The sequence below is a fragment of the Macrotis lagotis genome, chromosome 7 (genome assembly GCF_037893015.1).
Source record: "Macrotis lagotis isolate mMagLag1 chromosome 7, bilby.v1.9.chrom.fasta, whole genome shotgun sequence".
Classification (NCBI taxonomy): domain Eukaryota; kingdom Metazoa; phylum Chordata; class Mammalia; order Peramelemorphia; family Peramelidae; genus Macrotis; species Macrotis lagotis.
In genome coordinates, this window is record NC_133664.1 from 54,838,973 (window position 1) to 54,844,961 (window position 5,989).

General features: G+C 37.2%; 1 pseudogene; it reads right to left on the reverse strand.

The window, feature by feature from the left end:
• Nucleotides 1–908: 908 nt before the first annotated feature.
• LOC141494051 (small ribosomal subunit protein eS10-like) lies at nucleotides 909–5,221 on the reverse strand (annotated as a pseudogene).
• Nucleotides 5,222–5,989: the final 768 nt, after the last annotated feature.

The following is a 5,989-nucleotide window of genomic DNA, read 5'->3' on the forward strand; positions in this document are numbered from 1 at the left end:
CTAGAAATGTGGTGCGGATTTATAATTAGATAATGTCTATTAGGCTACTCAGCTATTTGAGAAAAATGTTAGAAAGTTAAGGATTTGTAAAGAAAAATGGATGTCAGGGGAAATGTGATCAATGATGTAGGAATAGATCACAGCTTTAGAGGTGGAGGGAGTTTAGAACCCAATGTTCTTTCTACTATACCATGATGGCCTATAGAATCAGGAAAAACTAGAGTCCTTTCAGTTACTTACATTGTCATGTCAGGATAAATAAGCTCTAAGTTCCGAGACAAAGTTCTGATTGCCAGCAATTTATTAGACTAGCAATAATGAAAAAATTGTGTCATCAGTCACTCTCAATGACCAGACCTAGAATGAGAACCAACAGGAGCTTTTAAACTTAGGTGTCTTACTTCTGATAAGTGTGGGAGAACTTCATTTGAACTTCGCCAGGCCAAATCAAAGCAATCCCAATTAGTGAACATCTTAATGTAGAGAAAGGTTTAGAGTTCTCAGCTTCTTTCTTTTACTTTATTAAGGGAGAGGTTTCCCTGCCCCCAAATTTTAGCCTTTCCTTTGGAGACCAACTCATCCCTAACTTTGATTAGAAAGCAAGGATAGGGGGTGGCTAGGTGGCGCAGTGGATAAAGCACTGGCCCTGGAGTCAGGAGTACCTGGGTTCAAATCTGGTCTCAGACACTTAATAATTACCTCTCTGTGTGGCCTTGGGCAAGCCACTTAACCCCATTGGCCTTGAAAATACCTAAAAAAAAAAAACAAGGATAGGAGACTCATACCCTGGGGAGGATTGGTTCTCTGTCCATAAAAACTGGAAGATTAAAATAGGGAAGTCATACAAAATTCACCAAACTAAAGAGGATAGCACCAGCTGAGGGAGATGGAGCAAGTTTAGAGTGCGTTTAAAAATGCCAATTGGCATTGAGTGGTCCATGGAGTAAAAAGAAGGTAGGGGGCTCGTTTGGAAGGGTCCAACGAGTAGATGCATTGCAACTGGGGGTAATCTTATTGCTTGATCCTACAGACACCTTTTGCCCTTCAGATGTGGTAGCTGACAAAGTGAGTAAAACAATGGATTTCAGAATTATGTTAGTTACTAAATAATACAGTATAATATTAATTTTTCTCAGCCAGAAGACTGCAGGCAACTCTTTAAGATTATGACAGCAAAATTTCCAATCTGCATTGCTCTGGGGAGTTTTTGCACTGTACTGACCAATACTAGTGAAATCACAGGTCTGGACCAAGAGCAAAAATAAGAAGTAAGACTTGTGTATCTATCACATGTTAGGAAATCTTTGGAGATGAAGGAGGATAAAATTTGTACTCTGCTTGGGTCCTGACCACTGAGACCTTGTTTCCTTTAGGAAAGTAAAAGAAACTTGGTCAAAAAGAATGTAAAAGAATAATTGATGGGCACTAAACTTTTCTCTGGAATAACTAAAATCTCAGCTGCAGAGTGCTCCAGTCTCATCAGGATAAATCTCCGTAGTTTTTGCGGTGGGTACTAGAAGCCAGAAAGGAGGAAACTGGCATGAAAGGAGCCAGGTGTTCATATAATCTTTTGAAATTTCCTAATTTTAACAAATAGTAAAGGAGTGAAAAAACATATAATAATAATAATGATAATAATGATAATTAGCAATTGAGAGAACAATAAAAAATGCCATAACTGTCCATCCTGAAACTGGCAATTGAAAAATACTGCTATAACATACAAAAAAAAACTGTCATTCAGTTGATTGCACTGTTCCTGGCTTGATTTGGTTTCCTTGCCTTTCTCTGGCTAACCTTATCATATCATTTTGTCCCAAAATCTAATCATATCTGCTGATGGCTGCATAATAGTTTTTAAATGTACCCTTAACGTGCTCTATCTCCCTCAGCTGCTGCTGTCTTCTCTGGATTTTTCTATGACTTCACTGTTTTGATCTTCCAGTTCCTATTGACAGAGTCAATAAGAAGGTTGGCAAAGGAGAAAGGGCTGTGTGTCCAGGAGGATGCAGGGCAGTGGAGGAGACCCATAGCTGTCACTTAAGGCCCACTCATCCCCTGGGCCTATTGACATGTATGAGGAAGGAGCTTTAGGAATAGTGTTGGTCATGGAGGGGTTGAAAGCTGGTTCAGGGACTGGGAAAGAAGGTACAGGAGGGAGAGCCAGCATTGTTGCAGAATAAAGCTTAGAGCTTTGAGTGACAGAGACAGAATAAGCTTTACATGCCCAGTACTTGGGTGCTATGAGTTGGTGTGAAGTAGGAGTGAGTTACTAATGATGTTTATCCTTCATTATTGAAAAAGGCTACACCTTCAGGGAGGTGATGCTATGACAAGCAAGTGAATTGAATTTGAGTGAGGGGGTGCTAATGAATAACAAGAAAGGGAAAAATAGTGTGTTTGTACAGAATGAGAGATCTCAGTTAAAGAATGGTATGAGAGCCAGTCAGAGCCAGTCCAGACCTACTTAGCCCCTCCTTTGCTTCAAACCCTGAGTGTGGATGGAGTCTGGACACTAGTACCATATCACACAGTTTGTGGGTTTTCATACATGTGCACATGAGTGCATAAATAGAAATACACACACACGTGAAAAAATAAATTGGAAATGATCTTGGAGGCCAATGAAGACTGGATTAGAAATTCACTGTAAAACATGCCCCCAAAGTAGCCATCTAGGAGGCTTTAGTAAAAGCTTTGGGGGGGGCACCTACTTTTTCCTAAGACATTCCATTCTACTTTGGGATTTCTCTTATCTGTAAAGAAACCTTTTCTTAAATTGAGCCTAAATGACACTCTACCACTTCTTTCAACTCCCATTTTTTGCCTCTTAGATGAATCAGAAGTTGAATTCTCTCTTATGCCAAGTATTCTCTTCCCCTCCTCTTTATAAAACCTTTCTGTCCTCTTCAAAGTCTGGTTTCCTTTTTCCAAATACTGCTTCAATAGTTCTTTGTCCTCTGTGGACCTTAATGTCTTCACTAAGAAGGGTAATCCCAAAGCTCTTATGCTTTCTCTCCTTGGTGCTTGGAGGAGGAAGGAGAGCATTAAAAGGAGAAGAGGTCTGGAAAAGTTCCATTAGAGAGTGTGAAAGGGAGTCAATCAGAAAGGAAAAAGTATAGGTTAGTTGTACAGTAGATCCAATCAGTCTGCTACATGATTGGATAGGTGCTCTTCCCTCTATTTCCCTCAGAAGAGGGAAGTCCTCAAGGACAGAACATAACTATTCAAGAAAAGTACCATAAGCCCAGGATTTTACTTTAAGAAATAGTTTTCTTCAGTTGAACTTAACTGAGCAATTTGTAGTTAAACAACAAATAATTTAACATAAAACAATTGGCTAAACTGATATCATGAACGTCAGCTTGGGGGTATAACTTTTTTTTAAAACAATGACAAAACATGGCTGTCATGTTCTTCCTCCAAGATCAAAGATCTATGTTCATCATTTGAGAGTATTTTTGCTTTTAACTCTCTTTTTCAATTCTTCCAAAAAATATAGTATTCCTTGAATTAATATCAGATTTCATGAAGAAAGTACAAGTATTAAAGAGGTGGGTTTTTCATGACATCAATTTAAAATCATTAAATATTGCTACACAGCTTCTCATTTGTATGGTAACTCAACCCATTCTTTTTCTCTTGCTCATTTCTGGGCAAAGCATATCACTCTTCTATAGAAAATGTTCAAGATACCTAATACTGATGAGCTAATTTGTTAGACTGACCATCTAATTGCAAGTGTCAGCGTGGAAAATTATGTATTTCTCATCCACTTTGTTTTTCTGATGTGTGTGATTAGAGTAATCTTTTTTGTCTTGCTTTGGAATTTTTTGGTTTGGGGGTGGGGAAAGGATTATTTGGCTTCAAAGTCATTTTCAAATACAAACATTTAAAAAATCTTCTCACCTAGAGAGAATTCTTTACATTTGGATTTGGGATCATAGTTGAGAGAATCTTAAAGATATAGCTCAATAATCTTGCTTTACAGATAGGGATACAAGAGGTAGTGATGTTATGTAACCATGGCATTCAGCTGGGACTAGGCACAGATCTCCTTAGGGAGAAAGGAAAACTTGGCATTTATGTAGAAATGGCCAATATTAACAAATTTTACATATCACTGTCTGTACTTTTTCAGTTTATAACTTGATGTATTAAATGTTTCTAAGAACTTTTGGCCCTAGAGTTATATTTTTATAAAGATGTATCTGTTTCATTTGTTTACTCTTGAATATAAAATTATTTAACCACCTATTCCATATCTAATTTGTATATACATATAGAATCCCTATATTTATTTTTATATAGTATCTATATGAATTCTATGTAATCAGATAACATGTGTGATCATATATATATATATATATATATATATATATATATATATATGTATATGTATATATTCCCAGACCTAAAATACTTCCTTACAATGAGTTTTTTTGAATTGATTAAAAAATAAACTTAGGTCACCCACGTAAGTTTCAGAGTCGAGATTAGAATACAAACTCTTAGACTCCAATTCTAGCTCTTTCGATTTTACCATATTGAATTGCTATAATATTTTTTCTACAAATTGACGAACTTCATGACTGATTGGAGTGATATAGTAACCTGTGGAAAAGACCTTAGCAAGCATGTAGTCTGTGTTGATAATTTTGTTGATGAAAAAAAATGTGACCTAGAATTAACCAATGATCCAGGGTTATTGGATGAATTGGGTTTTTTCCCCTCCCAAATTTTATTCAATATGAAACATATCTCTATACCTCTAAATTGGAATTCTTTTCTTGTCCCAGGTCCAGCCTAGGCCTTCTTGTCAGCATCTGGGGGTAGGGAGCAGTTCATTTCTATGTGTCTCTGTCAGCTTCATCCCAAGTAAACTGGGCAGGTCACCAGCCAGACCTTTAGGCTTTGACCTTCCTGTCTCAGGACAATTTCTGTGAAGCAGGGCAGGCACAATCTCAGGAGGTAGGTGAAAGTAATCCTGCAGGTACTGAATGCCCTTATTGATGAGGTACCAGTAGAAATGCCTACATACAAACTGCTCCTTAACATAGCCACAAGGCTTTAGAGACTGCATGACCTTCTTGATATGGAGAATGGGCACACCTAATGCCAGCTTTTGCTTTGGCATGTAGCCATCTTTCTTGGCTACCATTATTCCCGCCTTCAAAAAGAGTTCATAAATGGCAGTTTGGTTCTTCTTGAGCATCAACATTTTGAACTCAAGGGATTCTGGTTCAAAATCCAGGTGTTCCTTTGTGGGTGACTCAACCTCCCTAGACTTTAGTTTCTCAGCAGTAGAGACAGCAAGTAAATTCTTAAAGAAAAAAGACTAAGAATAGAAGGAGATGACTAAGTTTTTGGAATATTCTTTTCCTATAAGTAGGAAGATAAAGAAGGAAATAAAAAAGTGATCCAATACCTAAGAGAAAAGCTACAGAGAAGAATGGAATGAGTTTCAGGATGATCAATGGTGTCTATTGCTGCATAGAGGGCAAGGGGCATGGGAGCAAAAAGAAATTGAATTTACCTAAAAAGAAATCATAAGAAATTTGTAGCTCTGGTGTTAGCCAAGGAGCAGGGATAAAAATTAGAGTTCAGGACCCTGAGGAGAGAGTGAATGTAGTATAACTAGAGACAGTGAAGGTAGATAACTCATTTGAAAAGTTTAGAAGTGATATGAAAGAAAGAAATAGGACTATGACAATAATAACTCATTTTATGTAGCATTTTAAAGTTGGTAAAGAACTTAATTTGTATAATCTCTTTTGATAGCTAGGAACTAATAGGACTTTCAAGCACAAAAAAAATGTTTTTTGCATATTTGAAGGCATAGAAGAAGTAAGAAGGAGACTGTCTTTCCTCATTGACTTAAGGTACAGAGTAAGTCCTCTGAGATAGAGGGCATCAGTGAAGAGACTAGTTTTCAACTCAATCTACAATTTTTGTTAAAGCAAAAGACTGATGAATGGATTAAAAAGTT